This window comes from Ostrea edulis, chromosome 2, assembly GCF_947568905.1.
Source record: "Ostrea edulis chromosome 2, xbOstEdul1.1, whole genome shotgun sequence".
NCBI classification, from domain to species: domain Eukaryota; kingdom Metazoa; phylum Mollusca; class Bivalvia; order Ostreida; family Ostreidae; genus Ostrea; species Ostrea edulis.
In genome coordinates, this window is record NC_079165.1 from 39,934,268 (window position 1) to 39,953,074 (window position 18,807).

Here is an 18,807-nt window from a genome sequence, read left to right on the forward strand (position 1 = left end):
CCTATTTTTGCATTTTGGTGGTAATCTCCCCTTTGAAGGGGTATGGTCCCTCATTTGAACAAATTTAAAAGCCCTTTAACCAAGGATGCATTTGGCCAAGTTTGGTTGAAATTGGCCAAGTAGTTCTGGAGAAGAAGTCGAAAATGTGAAAAGTTTACTGACGGACAGACAGACAACAGGCGATCAGAAAAACTTGGATGAGCTTTCAGCTCAGGTGAGCTAAGAATAAAATTCATGTTTTATATTTATATATTCTACTTTCATTTCTATCGGAATTTCCAGCAGTTAAACAGACACAAGACTAAATTTATCAATATTCATACGCGCAATGTATACAACTATAGCGCGTTCATGAGGAAATGGCTATAATTACTATTCGCAGACAGACTATACCGGAGACAAAACATTTTTAGATATGGCGTAATATGCGGATTCTCATAATTACCTGACATGGCCTTGACACACAGGAACCACATAGTAACCACTTCCAGCTCCTCTTTGGCAAATACGTATCTTCATCCTAGTATGTATGAGAAAAATCATGTTTGAGAAAGCATTCTTTTGCAATAGAAAGAAATACCTCGTGGTGTTTTCTCTGCTTTTCCCAAGAAACGAATCAAAAGGATTAAGGAGACTTTAATGTTAAATACGTACTTGTAGCATCATTTCTCCGAGGATCTGGTCTGTCCCAGACACGCTGTGCATGCTGCAAACAATACAAATCAGTATTATTACAATGCCGCAGAACACAATCTCTTGAAAAATCTGAAAATGAACTCATAAACCCTCTATTACACATACATAGATCACAGGCACTCGACGTTATAGATATTTATAATTTTAAAAATGACGTTTTTTAAAATATCTAAGTCTATGATAAAAAAAACAAACCTTGCCTTCCTTTAAACAGAGTATTTTGTTTATAGGAAGACAATTTTCATTATAGATTGCAACATAAAATCATTTTAAGGGGGCGGGGTAGTCATAGTAGAAATTGATTTCATGACACTTGTCTGAAATTCTTGACTTAGTCTTGCTAAAATATTACATAACTATATAAAAATATTCTTCAGCCCAAACTTTAATATCCTAAACTTTGAGGTGGTGGTGGGCGGGCGGGTTGGGGTGAGGTTATGGCATTCGCACTTTTCTACTTAAATAGGTTGAATTCATCATTTCAAGCGTATACATGCTTACCATTCAATTCTACTGTCATAAAAGTGGGGGTAGGGAATCGGCCAATTTATCTTACTTTGCAAGTAAAAACACCCTGGATTTAAGGCTGTAAAATGAGAGTTGGAGTCCCCCTCCCTCCTTTGATTCTAATTGTTTTAACGTGATTATCAGTCATTTTTGAGGAGGACACTAGGTGTGACGTTCACGGAACGTGATACTGGTTTTATATACCTCTTCATGTCTAATGTAAATAAATAAAAAGTAAGTGTACATGTACTAAAATGAATGATATTTATGTTAGTTGTATGTTACATTGTATACTACACGTAGTACTACCCACCTTTGGTTACTGGGTATTGTTGCACGCAGTATCACGTCATCTACATTTTCCTCTGCGGCTTTGTACAACAACTGTCAAAAACAAAGATTGAATTTTAGATTGGGTACATGTATGTCGAAATATTTGATATATTCTTGCAGAACATTGGTATAGTTCACTAGCTAGATTGGCCACGGTGTAATCATAACTCGTGGAAATATACATACACTAATGTATACTGTACATATCAAATGACTCCATGTGAATTATGAATTATTTTAAAACTCGTATACGCAGTGGGTGACGTGCAAATTAAAGCTTTCATGAACATGTTATAAATCGACGGAAAAGGTGGTGGTGGTGGTAAGGGAAAAAGGCGGAGGAAGTGTTTAAGAGAAAAGAGATGGGAGAACCCCCGCCCTCCTTCGATAAGTAAGAAATATCATGCTACCAACTAAGTTGAAACGTCATTTGCGTGAACAAAATTAGCCCCGCCAGCAACATATCGCGTGTACATTGCAGTGGGGTTTGTACTGACAACAACAGAACTCAGTAGAGACTGTACCTCTAATGTCCTCTCTCTCTGTTCAGTGTTCTCTCTGTGTGTGATACAGGCTCTTTCGGTTTTGAGGACGTCGGCCAATTCATTTGCCTTTTCTCTCGCAATGCTGAAAATAATATAGATTAAAATACAATGAAATTCTGTGAATTACAAGATATAAATCGTTGCAAAAGGTCAGCAATAAATGGCAAGGTTCAAACCTGTATTCAATTACGGCGCATTCGATGTACGCACCGTCAAATACATCATCAATAATACCACGTACAATCTACAACAGGACAAGACGATATATATATATATATATATATATATATATATATATATATATTACAAATCGAAATAATCACATGATAATCAACGATCATTTCCTACTAGTACTTTCGCCTCACGTTTCTCCTGGTATCTTTTCTGTAGCATCGTAAGGCGAAAGTACTAGCAGGAACTGATCGTTGATTATCATATTATACTTTTGGATTTTAAACATAGGAGCATTAGCTGTCATTTTGTCATCAAAATTGCTCAATATTATATATCCCAGTAATAGCACTAGTAATTAATTATTGCAAACACTTTTTAACCTCAAAGCAGGCATATGCATGTGTAGTTTTGGTGATTAAATAATCATTGTCTTGCACGAAAATAATTCTTTGTTATATATTTCTTTACACTAAATGCGATTATCTAAACTTAGTTTTATTAGGTCTCTCTCTCTCTCTCTCTCTCTCTCTCTCTCTCTCAAAATATATGTGATAGATCTAACCATTTCTGAGTCTTTATCACCAGAGTTTAGCCCGATGTCTATATTATTTAGCACCTTCGAATTTCTTCGGGGTTTTACCAAGGTTTGAACATCACCGACTGCAGCCTTTTTTTCAGTCTTCGCTTTTCCTCGTCTTCTTCTTCCTTTTGAGGATCCTCGTTTCTGCTACGAAAAGTAGCATGTATGTGTAGTTTTGGTGATTAAATAATCATTGTCTTGCACGAAAATAATTCTTTCTTATATATTTCTTTACACTAAATGCGATTATCTAAACTTAGTTTTATTAGGTCTCTCTCTCTCTCTCTCTCTCTCTCTCTCTCTCTCTCTCTCTCTCTCAATATATGTGATAGATCTAACCATTTCTGAGTCTTTATCACCAGAGTTCAGTCCGATGTCTATATTATTTAACACCTTCGAATTTCTTCGGCGTTTTACCAAGGTTTGAGCATCACCGACTGCAGCCTCTTTTTCAGTCTTCGCTTTTCCTCGTCTTCTTCTCCCTTTCGAGGATCCTCGTTTCTGCTACGAAAAGTTGACCATCAAAGCACACGTATGGAACACCTTAGTAACTATATATTACATTCATTTAAATTAAAAAAAAACCCACAAAACTAAACAATAATATCGTTCATAGACTTACCCTATGGTCGAGGTCTCTAAGCGTTAAACTACCATTTCTTAAACATTCCCGCAACTCCATAGATTTCTACAAATATCCAAAAAAGTATGTACATGTATTGGTCAGAATTTAATGATATTCAGGGTCGATTATAATATTTACTTAGTGCAAAGAATCGTTTTGAAGTCATACTATCCCGCCCGGCGCTCGTGCTTAATAAAGTTGAGTTCTAAGACTTTGTGTGCGTATTTTGAATCTTTTTCACTTTTTAGACTTTCCGTTTAATATATTGTACATTGGGTCTACAACACAGGTTCGAATTTACAATGACTCTAATTGCCTGCAGTGGATCTACAACTCACCTCAAGTGAACTAGCCATTGTCAATCTCAATATACTTCAACAGACCGTTTCTAACGCATGATCATAATTATGACGTAACTGAATGATGACGTTGCAGGTATTGTGACGTTGTAGATGTACATTGATTTTTTTTTATTTATCAATTTTTCATTTTTTGGTTATATTCGATTCTACACGTAAAACGTTTAATATATTGTACATTGGGTCTACAACACAGGTAATTATATCGCTTGGGTTAGAATTTACAATCACTCTGGATCTACAACTCACCTCAAGTGAACTAGCCATTGTCAATCTCAATATATGCTTCAACAGACCGTTCCTAATGCATGATCATAATTATGACGTAACTGAATGATGACGTTGCAGGTATTGTGACGTTGTAGATGTGCATTATTTTTTTATTTATTTTTTTATTAATTTATTTTTATTCATTCATTCATATTTTATTTCCCTCTGCAGAGGATCATGACATGACATATATAATCATAACATTACAAAATTACTAATTGTGTAGAAGTACAATTAGGTACAAGAAACATTATTAGGAAGTTATAAACATATTATACATAGTGGAAAGGGAAAAAGTACATAGCAGACAAAATCCTATTGATGTATTCATGAAGGATAATGCTCTGTTGTGCACAAGCCTATAATTCAGCATGCAGAAGGACACATTTACTGAATTACAAAGTTGAGTAAAAGATCACCGACCAAGTAGAATAAAAAATAAATCGTCTTCTGTAAGAGCACATAGCTCTGCTGTCAACCATAAAAGGTGAAGATAACGAACAGCGATCAATCTCATAACTCCTATAAGCAATACAAAGTCGATAGTTATAGGCAAACACATATGTCGTAGAAATTCACGATGTTGTACCACCATTGATCTCAAATGCCGGCAGTGGCCAGGCAAGTGCAGGAGGCGTGAACAAATACATTCGTGAAGGGGTTTTGACATAATAAGCAAACGAGTATTACGTTGTGTTTCCGGATATTTGAGGTAAGTTTGCAAATAAATTTGCACAAGTTGATTTCGTAGCAATTTCTAGGCATTTTCCAAAGTGATGACGGTTCTGTAATGTCGAAAATAAGCTGAAAGAGGGAGAAGTCGGAGTCACGGAATAAACGGGTCTGGTGTTGTAGTTTGTGCACTGATGAGACAGAGTTCCTACGGATCTTCTTTCATACCGTATTATCGGGGAACGACCCGTCCTGTAACCAGTCTTGCAAGTGTTCTGTAAGTCCGTACATTTCCATAATTTTTAGAATTTCAGGAATAAAACCAAATTGAGTCGATCCGTGCTTAGTTTTAGATGAATGAATAAAGGCGTGTCAAAATAGTTTCTTTGTAAGAGCAGCAGCATTCAAGCGACACAGTCTTCCGAAGAATAATAGTTTTCTCCCGTCGATTTCTGCTGCTATCGGTAGAACATCAAAAAAGGATTCACAAATGTCAGATCTACACAATCTTGGGAGATTCAGTGCGTTCTTACAGACGAAGTGTTGAAAAGTATTTAGTTTCTGGAGATCAGAGGGAGATATGCAATTCCAGAGTTCGCAGCCAAATAAAACGGAAGGCTGTACAACCGTTTTGTATAAGTGGGATATTGTATTTGGATTGAGAAACTGCGAACCTAAGTCGGAAAGTGCAAAGTACGATTTACGTCCCTTGTTGCATGCTTCTGTTATCCTTGTAGAAAGTCTACAATTATGATAAACAATTATGCCTAAATGATTATAATTTTCCTCATTAGGAATCAATAATTCGCATAAAAACCATTGCTTCTTTCAATCAAATTTGCATTTTTTTTCGAACGAAATATTAACACGCATGATTTGGCTGCATTAAATCTAAATCGCCATTTGTTTGAGTAAATCAAGGCAGTGTCCAAAAGGGACTGGAGACCTGTTGGAGATAAGCTGATACATGATATATCATCCGCTAAGGAGGGACAGTTACTGGGAACATTTAGTACACCAATATTTCTACTACAACTCTCTAAATCGTTTAAGAGATCATTAATAAAAACAAGATACGAAAATGTAGACAATACATCTCCTTGTCGAACACCTTGATTCACAGGAAACCATGTTGACTGAGTTTGGTTAACCACAACAGAGCTTATATTACTTTGGTGGCAATTGTTAATTAATGTCCACATTTTACCAGTAACACCAACATTATACAATTTAAACATAAGGTCTTGCCTCCAAACTGTGTCAAACGCTTTGCTAGAGTCTAAAAAACTTGCATATACATGAACATTGTTTCCTTGCTCTATATTGTGAAAAATTGTTTCTTGTACATCAAATGAGGCAGTAAGGCAGCTGAATGATTTTTGAAATCCTTGCTGTTGCTTGTTGGGGAAATACTCATTTGATATCAAACATTCATATATGCGAGACAGAATAATTTTTTTCAAAAAAAAAAAAAAAAAAGCAAGGTAGTAACGCTACTGGTCTGTAACTGTCACACGTATTTTGGGGTTTTGAACCACCTTTGTACAAGGGCACTATCAATCCTCGTTTCCATTCTAGGGGTATTTTACCACAAGACACAATTGTGTTATATAGATGTATATTCTCGAGGCAGAGAACGAGAGAATTTCCTCCGTGTATGATGTGTTCATTAGTAATAGAGTCATGACTGGGGGCTTTGTGAAGCTTCACACAGTTGATTATAGCATTTAATTCTATTGCAGTAATGTCTCCTCCAGGGAAATTTTGTATATCACTTTCACAAGTTTCAGTTATACGAATGATTTCAAGTTCTATTTGAGATTTAAAGTCGTTCTTAAAGTTGTCAGCTTCTAAAGGGGTATATATTTTCTCGTAATATTTCACAAAATTTTCTGCTACAGCTTCGGGACTTGTGTGAATTGTCCCTTCATCATCTCGGATCTCGGGGTATATTGGAGAAACGCTAGGTTTTCTGCGTTTTGTTAACCTCCAGAATAGTTGAATGTGTACTTTTGCAGCTTTGTCGATGTCTTTGTAAACGTCGCTCATATAACGTTCATGTGCCTCATCGAAGGCCCTAAGGAAATTTCTCTTTGCCCTTTTGTCTTCGCGGTAGGATGTGAACATCATTCCTCGGGGTCTACCTTCCTCTATCCATGTGCGTCGTTTGGCTCGTTCGATTTTATGGAGTTCTTTAACAGAGTTAGTCCAACCAGAACGGATAAATGGGTTGAAGGATGATGAGGGAATGCATTCGTATGCACATTTATGTAAAATCTTGGTCAGTTTGGTTATATACTCTGTAATGTCTGATTCAGTATGTAACTTGTTGTAAATCAAAGACTGAAGATTTTCTTCAACTTTATTTTTGTATTCCACAATATTTTCGGCTTTAGCCTTGAGCCATGCAGGATGATTTGTTTGAACATTTTTGAGTCGATGACACTGCATGCACAAGTTGAATATTGCAATAATTGGGGGGAAAATGGTAATTGGTATTCGTATAATTCCTACCTCCTCAGACTCTAGAGACTTTAACTCTGTGTATAATTCCTACCTCCTCAGATTCTAGAGACTTTATCACTGCGTATAATTTCTACTTTCTCAGATTCTAGAGACTTTAACTCTGCGTATAATTCCTACCTCTTCAGACTAGAGGATTTAACTCTGATTATAATTTCTACCTCCTCAGATTCTAGAGACTTTATCACTGCGTTTAATTCCTACCTCCTCAGATTCTAGAGGCTTTAATTCTGAGTATAATTCGTACCTCCTCAGATTCTAGGGACTTTAACTCTGCGTATAATTCCTACCTCCTCAGATTCTAGAGACTTTAACTCTGTGTATAATTCCTACCTCCTCAGACTCTAGAGACTTTAACTCTGCGTATAATTCCTACTTTCTCAGATTCTAGAGACTTTAACTCATTATAATTTCTACCTCCTCAGATTCAAGAGACTTTAGCTCTGATTATAATTCCTACCTCCTCAGATTCTATAGGCTTTAACTCTGATTATAATTCCTACCTCCTCAAATTCTAGAGGCTTTAATTCTGCGTATACTTCCTACCTTCTCAGGTTCTAGAGACTTTAACCCTTTGTATAATTCCTACCTCCTCAGATTAAAGAGACTTAACTCTGCGTAAAATTGAACACTGTGTTTCAAAAATGATTTCTCAAAGTATTAGATATTGAAAAACGTGCTTAATTACGTCCTTGTTCGGCAACATGTTTTCGTGTTTGAAAAAATTTGCCACTGTAATTAAACAACATTCCTAAATGCTTGTATGTATTTACAACTTCAAGGCATTGTTCATTATACATCCATTTCTCAGTTTCCATATAAATTTTTCCACTATTTCTAAAAATAACAACCTTGGATTTTGACACATTTACAATCAAATCCCAATCATTAGAATAATTACGGAGAGAATTTAACATATTTTGTAACCCTAACGAAATTTATATCAAAATCATTGACATAAAGAGTAATGGCGATAACGCTCCCCCTGCAAAAGACCCATTTCATTGCTAAAATATTCGCTTACCCCCCCCCCCCTCAAATTTTGCGTGGTGTGTGTGTGTGTGTGTGTTTAACATCTTGAAAATGGTGGCAACATACATTTTCTTTGGTCATTGATTAAATTTGAAACTATATTTTAAAAATGGAAATCAATACAATTTGTATACTCCATCTGTATAAAATGACTTGCGAGAAACAACAAGTTTGTATATTATTTGAAAAATAATTGAATCTTTTAATAATAATAATAACACTAGCAATACATTTATTGACGTCTGAACAAGCGGTGAAGCCGTGCAAGAAATCCTGATTTCTCTTTCTTTTGCTGAAATAAAGAAAGACAACACTGTCAGTTGTGTATGGATATGACTATATTCTAAACACAATAGTATGAAGCCGATTTTGGAGACATAGTAAAGGTGCAAAATAATTGCATTTTTTACTTTAAAAATAAGTAAATAAATGAAAATGGTTATATATATTCAATAACTAATAAAAGGTAGAGTTTGTAGTTACATGTATGCCCACAGGCACCTGTGGAAAAGCATTGCATATAGGCCTAAAGTGAGAATTATTTTTGAAGACATAACTAAATTTGTAAGCTAACACGTTTCATGAAGTATGCCAGCGTGAAACGTGGCAGGTTACACCTTTATGAATTTCAACAAGATTTTCCATATATATGTATGTAGAACTTTAATCTCTATTGTGGCCCCAACCCACTCCTGGAGGCCTTGATTTTTACATTTAAACTTGAATCAACACTATGACATGAAGCTTTCATGCAAATGTAAACTTCTCTGGCCCATTGGTTCTTGAGAAGAAGAGTTTTGAAGATTTTCTCTCTATATTTGTATGTAAAACTTTGATCCCCTATTGTGGCCCCATCCTACCCTCGGGGTCATGATTTTAACAAACTTGAATCTACACTATGTCAGGGAGCTTTCATATAAATTTCAGCTCTTCTGGCTCAATGGTTCTTGAGAAGAAGATTTTTAAATTACCCCACCCTATTTTTGCATTTATGTGATAATCACCCCTTTGAAGGGGCATGGTCCTTCATTTGAACAAATGTGAAGGCCTTTTACCCAAGGATGCTTTTGGACAAGTTTGGTTGAACTTGGCCAGGTGGTTCTGAAGAAGTCAAAAATGAGAAATGTTTACAGACGGACAGACAGACAACAGGCGATCAGAAAAACTCAATTGAGCTTTCAGCTCAGGTGAGCTTAGAATAAAATTTATTTATTTTTATATCTCTAGTCTACTTTCATTTTTGTCGGAATTTCCAGCAATTAAACAGACATAATACTAAATTTATCAATACTCATACGCGAAGCGCGTTCATGAGGAAATGGCTATAATTACTATTCACAGACAGACTATACCGCAGACAAAACATTTTTAGATATGCGGATTCTCATAATTACCTGATATGGCCTTGACACACAGGAACCACATAGTAACCACTTCCAGCTCCTCTTTGGCAAATACGTATCTTCATCCTAGTATGTATGAGAAAAATCTTGTTTGAGAAAGCATTCTTTTGCAATAGAAAGAAATACCCCATGGTGTTTTCTCTGCTTTTCCCAAGAAACGAATCAAAAGGATTAAGGAGACTTTAATGTTAAATACGTACTTGTAGCATCATTTCACCGAGGATCTGGTCTGTCCCAGACACGCTGTGCATGCTGCAAACAATACAAATCAGTATTATTACAATGCCGCAGAACACAATCTCTTGAAAAATCTGAAAATGAACTCATAAACCCTGCATTACACATACATAGATCACAGGCACTCGACGTTATAGATATTTATAATTTAAAAAATGACGTTTTTTAAAATATCTAAGTCTATGATATAAAAAAAACTTGCCTTCCTTTAAACAGAAGATTTTGTTTATAGGAAGACATTTTTTATTATAGATATACTGCAAGCTTATTTCACAATGTTTTTTATATAAGAAGATACATGTATATATTGGGTTTGTTCCTTAACACAGCAACATAAAATCATTTTAAAGGGGCGGGGTAGTCATAGTAGAAGTTGATTTCATGACACTTGTCTGAAATTCTTGACTTACTAAAATATTACATAACTATATAGAAATATTCTTCAGCCCAAACTTTAATATCCTAAATTACGGGTGGGCGGGTTGGGGTGGGGTTATGGCATTCGTACTTTTCTACTTAAATAGGTTGAATTCATCATTTCAAGCGTATACATGCTTACCATTTAATTCTACTGTCATAAAAGTGGGGGTAGGGAATCGGCCAATTTATCTTACTTTGCAAGTAAAAACACCCTGGATTTAAGGCTGTAAAATGAGAGTTGGAGTCCCCCCTCCCTCCTTTGATTCTAATTGTTTTAACGTGATTATCAGTCATTTTTGAGGAGGACACTAGGTGTGACGTTCAGGAAACGCTGGTGATACTGGTTTTATATACCTCTTCATGTCTAATGTAAATAAATAAAAAGTAAGTGTACATGTACTAAAATGAATGACATTTATGTTAGTTGTATGTTACATTGTATACTACACGTAGTACTACCCACCTTTGGTTACTGGGCATTGTTGCACGCAGTATCACGTCATCTACATTTTCCTCTGCGGCTTTGTACAACAACTGTCAAAAACAAAGATTGAATTTTAGATTGGGTACATGTATGTCTAAATATTTGATATATTCTTGCAGAACAATGGTATAGTTCGCTAACTAGAATGGCCACGGTGTAATCACAACTCGTGGAAATGTACATACACTAATATATACTGTACATATCAAATGACTCCATGTGAATTATGAATTATTTTAAAACTCGTATACGCAGTGGGTGACGTGCAAATTAAAGCTTTCATGAACATGTTATAAAAGGACGGAAAAGGTGGTGGTGGTTGTGGTGGTGGTAAGGAAAAAAGGCGGAGGAAGTGTTTAAGAGAAAAAAGATGGGATAACCCCAGCCCTCCTTCGATAAGTAAGAAATATCATGCTACCAACTAAGTTGAAACGTCATTTGCGTGAACAAAATTAGCGCCGCCAGCAACATATCGCGTGTATATAAAGTGAGGTTTGTACTGACAACAACAGAATTCAGTAGAGACTGTACCTCTAATGTCCTCTCTCTCTGCTCAGTGTTCTCTCTGTGTGTGATACAGGCTCTTTCGGTTTTGAGGACGTCGGCCAATTCATTTGCCTTTTCTCTGGCAATGCTGAAAATAATATAAATTAAAATACAATGAAATTCTGTGAATTACAAGATATAAATCGTTGCAAAAGGTCAGCAATAACTGGCAAGGTACAAACCTGTATTCAATTACGGCGCATTGGTTGTACACACCGTCAAACACATCATCAATAATACCACGTACAATCTACAACAGGACAAGACGATATATATATATATATATATATATATATATATATATATATATATATATAGGCCTATATATAAAGAATACAAAACGAAATAATCACATGATAATCAACGATCACTTCCTACCAGTACTTTCGCCTCACGTTTCTCCTGGTATCTTTTCTGTAGCGTCGTAAGGCGAAAGTACGAGCAAGAACTGATCGTTGATTATCATATTATACTTTTGGATTTTAAACATAGGAGCATTAGCTGTCATTTTGTTATCAAAATTGCTGAATATTATATATCGCAGTAATAGCACCAGTAATTAATTATTTCAAACACTTTTTAACATATCAAATGACTCCACGGGAATTATAAATTACTTTAAAACTCGTATACGCAGTGGGTGACCTGCAAATTAAAGCTTTCATGAACATGCTATAAAAGGACGGGAAAAGTGGTGGTGGTGGTAAGGGGGAAAGGGGGGGGGGGTGATTAAGAAAGAAGAGGTAGGAGAGCGTTGAAACGTCACTTGCACAAATTTATTAGCCACGCCTGCAACATACCACGTGTGCATTGAAGTGGGGTTTGTACTGATAACAACAGAACTCAGTAGAGACTGTACCTCTAATGTCCTCTCTCTCTGCTCAGTGTTCTCTCTGTGTGTGATACGGGCTCTTTCGGTTTTGAGGACGTCGGCCAATTCATTTGCCTTTTCTCTGGCAATGCTGAAAATAATATAAATTAAAATACAATGAAATTCTGTAAATTACAAGTCATAAATTGTTGCAAAAGGTCACGCAGCAATAAATGGCAAGGTACAAACCTGTATTCAATTACGGTACATTGGTTGTACGCACCGTCAAACACATCATCAATAATACCACGTACAATCTACAACAGGACAAGACGATATATATATATATATATATATATATATATATATATATATATATAACGAATACAAAACGAAATAATCACATGATAATCAACGATCACTTCCTATCAGTACTTTCGCCTCACGTTTCTCCTGGTATCTTTTCTGTAGCGTCGTAAGGCGAAAGTACGAGCAAGAACTGATCGTTGATTATCATATTATACTTTTGGATTTTAAACATAGGAGCATTAGCTGTCATTTTGTCATCAAAATTGCTGAATATTATATATCGCAGTAATAGCACCAGTAATTAATTATTTCAAACACTTTTTAACCTCAAACAGGAACATGCACGTGTAATTTTGGTGATTAAATAATTATTATCTTGCAAGAAAATAATTCTTTCTTATATATTTCTTTACACTGAATGCGGTTATCTAAACTTAGTTTTATTAGATCTCTCTCTCTCTCTCTCTCTCTCTCTCTCTCTCAAAATATACGTGATACATCTAACCATTTCTGAATCTTTATCACCAGAGTTCAGCCCGATGTCTATATTGTTTAACACCTTCGAATTTCTTCGGGGTTTTACGAAGGTTTCAGCATCACCGACTGCAGCCTCTTTTTCAGTCTTCGCTTTTCCTCGTCTTCTTCTCCCTTTTGAGGATCCTCGTTTCTGCTACGAAAAGTTGACAATCAAAGCATACGTATGGAACACCTTAGTAACTATATATTACATTCATTTAAATAAAAAAGCCCACAAAAATAAACAATAATATCGTTCATAGACTTACCCTATTGTCAAGGTCTCTCAGCGTTAAACTACCATTTCTTAAACATTCTCGCAACTCCATAGATTTCTACAAATATCCAAAAAAGTATGTACATGTATTGGTCAGAATTTACGGACATTCACCGTCGATTATATTTACTTAGTGCAAAGAATCGGTTTGAAGTCATACTATCCCGCCTAGCTGCAATAATGTAGCCCTATCCAATTTTTTTTTCTATTCTGACGTTTTCGGGATAGGGCTACAATTCCATAGGATCTCCGTAATGGTGCAAATTAATTTTATGAAGAACCGATAATAAACTCTGTGTATTAGTCCCAAATGTTATTTACACCAAAAGGAATACCAACTTTGTGCTCGGGCATGTCTAATAAAGGTGTTTTTCATTAAATATAATGTACAGCATGCAAAATTCTTCGTCTGCTCCGCCATGCTTGTTATCGCGAGATCTCGTAGGTGGATCTAATGAAAAACCTAAACATTGACAATCAGCGCGAAAATGTAGTTACTCGAGCCACTTCGACAAAGAAAGGAAAATCATATTGTTGCAAAAAGAATTTACACTCTGCCGTTCGGTTTTTAACTTGATATTAAATTCAAACCTTTTCAATACCCACGAAATAGCTTTCGCCTCCATACTTGTCCATTGATGTAAATACTACCTTATATGGCATATGCAAATGACTTGACAATCGGAAGTTGAAACTTCAGTACATCAAACATGGCGCACAAATATGAATCGAGAAATTGGAATTTATCGAAATTGTTGAAAACGGTAGAATAGAGCCTCACAAATCTTAAGTTGCAGGTTGTAAATTTATATATTGACTAAGAAACATAGAATATCATTTTATTTACGTAAAAAAGGTCAGGAAATGTTTAGAATGAGTGCAAATGTTGCGGGAGTGAATCACTCCCGCATTTTGCACCATTACGGAGATCCTAAGGAGTTGTAGCCCTCTCCCTAAAAAAAAAAAAAAAAAAAAAAAAAAAAAAAAAAAAAAAATCAGAGAGGGCTACATTATTGCAGCTATATCCCGCCCGGCGCTCGTGCTTAATAAAGTTGATTTCTAAGACTTTGTGCGTGTATTTTGATTCTTTTTCACTTTTTAGACTTTCCGTTTAATATATTGTACATTGGGTCTACAACACAGGTTCGAATTTACAATGACTCTAATTGCCTGCAGTGGATCTACAACTCACCTCAAGTGAACTAGCCATTGTCAATCTCATTATACTTCAACAGACCGTTTCTAACGCATGATCATAATTATGACGTAACTGAATGATGACGTTGCAGGTATTGTGACGTTGTAGATGTACATTATTATTTTTTTTTCTCTATTTTTATTTATTCATTTATTTATTTATTTTGGTTATATTCGATTCTACACGTAAAACGTTTAATATATTGTACATTGGGTTTACAACACCAACAATTATATCGCTTGGTTTCGAATTTAGAATCAGTCTGGATCTAAAACTCACCTCGAGTGAACTAGCCATTATCAATCTCAATATACTTCTTTAACCTTTGATTGTCAACAAACTGTTTCTAACGCATGATCATAATTATGACGTAACTGAATGATGACGTTGTGGTATTGTGACGTTGTAGATGTGCATTAATTTTTTTTTTTATTTTTATTAATTTATTTTTATTCATTCATTCATATTTTATTTCCCTCTGCAGAGGATCATGACATGACATATATAATCATAACATTACAAAATTACTAAATGAGTAGAAGTACAATTAGGTACAAGAAAAATTATTAGGAAGTTTATAAACATATATACATAGTGAAAAGGGGAAAAGTACATAACAGACAAAATCCTATTGATGTGTTCATGAAGGATAATGCTCTGTTGTACACAGGCCTATAATTCAGCATGCAGAAGGACACATTTGCTGAATTACAAAGTTGAGTAAAAGATCGCCGACCAAGTAGAATAAAAAATAGATCGTCTTCTGTAAGAGCACATAGCTCTGCTGTCAACCATAAAAGGTGAAGATAACAAACAGCGATCAATCTCATAACTCCTATAAGCAATACAAAGTTGATAGTTGTGCAAACACATATGTCGTAGTAATTCACGATGTTGTACAACCATTGATCTCAAATGCCGACAGTGGCCAGGCAAGTGCAGGAGGCGTGAACAAATACATTCGTGAAGGGTTTTTGACACAATGAGCAAACGTGTATCTATGGAGCGCCAAATTAACATAAACTCAAATAATTGAAGATATCTTCAATTATTTGAAAATATCATCAATTCAATTATTGCTCTCTTTAATTGAATTAATGCGCGCATTAAATCAATTATGCTCTCATCAAATGAATTAATGCGAGCATCAATGGAATTAATGCGAGCATCAATTGAATTAATGAGAGCAATAATTGATATAATGCGCGCATTAATTCAATTATTGCTCTCTTCAATTCAATTGATGATAGCTTCAATTGAATTAATGAGAGCAATAATAGATTTGATGCGTGCATTAATTCAATTATTGCTCTCTTCAATTCAATTGATGAGAGCATTAATTTCGTAGAAATATTGCTCGCAATAATTGATTTAGAGCTCGGTATAAATAATTTGATGATCTCTTTAATTCAATTGAAGATATCTTTAATTATTTACAATGCTTTTGTATAAGAAATTAATGGGCGCATCAATTCTTTTAAAGAGAGCAACAATTCAATTAGAGAGATCATTAATTCAATTGTGGATATGTTGAATTGAAGATATCTTTAATTATTTAGTTGCTCTCTCTAAAAGAATTATTGCTCTCTTCAAATGAATTAAAGATATCATGAATTCAATTGAAGAGAGCAATAATTGAATTAATGCGCGCATTAAATCCATTATTGCTCTCATCAAATGAATTAATGCGCGCATCAATTCAATTATTGCTCTCATCAATTGATTTAATGTGCGCATTATATCAATTATTGCTCTCTTTAATCAAGATTATTTGATACATATCAAATAGTCCACAATTAATTAAGATTGGCTAATACAGTTTGTACCGTTTACGAAATAAACCTGGTTCGAACTATCTTGCCTCTTACAATTCCGCCTAACGGGGAACGAGTTAACTTTTCATTCTGCTCAAACCTTAGATTCAACACATTGGGAAAAATGATTTTCTTAATGACAATCCATTGCCATCGAGCTAATTTATTAACATCGTGCAATCGTATACGCAGCCAAACAATCCTTTATCAGTGCAGCAACAGGATGAAGCCAAAAAAAAAAACAAAAAAACAAAAAGTTACAGATAGAAGCAATACCGATCGATTGGATTTTGATTTGTTTTGTCCATGGTGAAGATAACGAACTGTGACATATCTAATTCCTATAAGCAATACAATAAAACATCTCTTCCAACAATGGAATCGTCACCACTGTCGGCGATGGGTTGCTAAACTTTGGCCTGAGTTAGGCGTTTTCTCGGCCACTTAGCGGAGAGCCTCAGCGATTTTTATCGTGCCACCTGTGACTCGGACCCGCGGTTTAATTTGACGACCTGTTACAACTGCGATGGGAGCTGTGGACTTTTCTATCCTGGATCCCCACGGGACTTTAGTCCGAGACTAGGAGGGCAAGGCAGTGAAGCACGGCAACGTTATGGTCACCCCCCCCCCCCCTCTTTTAAATGCAGGAGGTACCCATTCACCCGGTGATGGAGGTTTAATCCCGGGCGAACGCTACTAGCCTTTCTCAAGGTCAACCTGAATAGAATCGTCACCAGTGTCGGCGATGGGTTTCCAAATTTTGGCCTGTGCTCGGCCGCTTTGTGGGGAGCGATTTTTATCCTGCCACCACACACGGACCTTTCTAACCGGGATCTCCACGGGACTGGAGCTCGAGACCAGGACGGCATACCAGCCAGGCAGTGAAGCACGACAACGCTGGTCCTCCCCCTCCCCTGAAGGCAGGAGGTACCTATTCAGCCGGCGATAGTCGTCTAATCTCTGACGAAGGCTACCATCCCTTCTCAAGGTCAACATGGTGAGTCGCTGCATTTATTTGATATTCCTTAATATTCACTTAGTTCAAATTCTACCGGCTGTCGTAAAGCACTCGCACAACATAGCCCATAGGGCGATACCATACTCAGACTTAGTTTCTGTATGTATCTTCTGGCAGCCGTCATATGTAAATTCATATCCTGGTCATGTCCTACACCACCTAATATACCTAGCATTGCCGGTGCTCTATTATTATGTATCCCAATGGCAAACCTATGGCACAATTTTCATTGTATCTATTTGGTCAAAATGCCATTCATGATTCAAGGTACTTGGTTAACGTAGGTTTCATGACCTTTCATAGGCATGGCTAGCGAGTCGGTCAAGCAAAGGGTACCAGATAGTCAGATCATGCTACAAATTCCAAGGCTTGCTTACTCTTAATTCGTCCCATTCTGTAATCAGTTCATTATGTCGCGTTACTTGTATTTATTCAATTACATGTCATACACAGATGAACCTGGATAACGTTCAGGTATACCTGAGTGTGCCATGTCGGCACTGCATAGATCAGGGGCTCGGACCTCAACCTACCACGAGGTTCAATTTGCAATGTGGCCAACCACTACATCATCTCGCTAGGTTTACTTGGTAGGCATTATTGGCCCCAAGTTTCAGGGTAGGCATTGCTATTCACGGCCACAGGGGTTCACGGGTTTTTACTACGCACGATCATAATTTTAGGTACCAAGGACCTCACCGGTCAATTTACGCAGAGATATTAACTTCATAGTACTTATCTATTATTAACATCCCTATGCAATTACGTGGTATTCTTGCTATTTCAGCAATTTGCCTCTTTTTATTTTATGTAGTTTACAGATGATTCCGACAACGTACGTGACGTGGAGCGCTATATGCTATTTCGTACACACGTTTCAGGTTTGTGCTAGAACCAGCATCACAACGTAGGAGTCGCAGTATATTCTCACCTTGTCGTTCTTTGGATATTTAGCAATTTCCATAGCACAGAGACCCTAGTTCCATATCATTAGTTGCATTTAATTGCAGTTTTTGTTTCCGATAATTGTCCACAATCTCAATTTAAGTTCGGACTTGCAGATTGTTGATCGGTTCGTTGTTGTTTATTCTCAATGTCAAGCCTAACCAAAAGTTATTGTTTGGTTAACTTTAAGTCAAGCACACTCCATTCCATTTTCATGTAAATAATTGACTGGTTTTGTCTCAGATGTATTCGGCGTTGAATTTTTCTTTCCATAATTCATTCAATAGGCATTTATTGGAGTTTGTATGGTTCCAGCAGTCGAGAAACCACGCCAGGAAGTGTTATGTTTTGTTATCCAACTTTTTCGAGGAGGCGTGGCTTTGTGGGTAGAGGCTTAGGGGTGTTAATGGGCTGGGTCATTTTCGTATTTTGGCTCGAGTAATCGGTCTTAATTTTAATTCTTAGCTGAGTTTGGGTTAATTCTCACTGGCTCTGGAACGTTTGGATTAGTTT

The 18,807-nt window shown here is 36.2% G+C and overlaps 3 long non-coding RNA genes across 3 annotated transcripts; all 3 read right to left on the reverse strand.

The window, feature by feature from the left end:
* Positions 1–480: 480 nt before the first annotated feature.
* On the reverse strand, positions 481–1,586 carry LOC130051662 (uncharacterized). The gene is made up of 3 exons (XR_008799934.1): positions 1,517–1,586; positions 655–706; positions 481–520 (listed from the first exon to the last, which is right to left on the reverse strand). It is a non-coding gene; the product is annotated as an uncharacterized LOC130051662 (long non-coding RNA).
* A 6,908-nt stretch (positions 1,587–8,494) lies between these two features.
* Positions 8,495–9,781, reverse strand: LOC130051663 (uncharacterized). Its single transcript, XR_008799935.1, has 2 exons — positions 9,711–9,781; positions 8,495–8,608 (listed from the first exon to the last, which is right to left on the reverse strand). It is a non-coding gene; the product is annotated as an uncharacterized LOC130051663 (long non-coding RNA).
* Positions 9,782–9,935: 154 nt separating this feature from the next.
* Positions 9,936–11,474, reverse strand: LOC130051664 (uncharacterized). The gene is made up of 3 exons (XR_008799936.1): positions 11,392–11,474; positions 10,840–10,910; positions 9,936–9,971 (listed from the first exon to the last, which is right to left on the reverse strand). It is a non-coding gene; the product is annotated as an uncharacterized LOC130051664 (long non-coding RNA).
* Between the last annotated feature and the right edge of the window lie 7,333 nt (positions 11,475–18,807).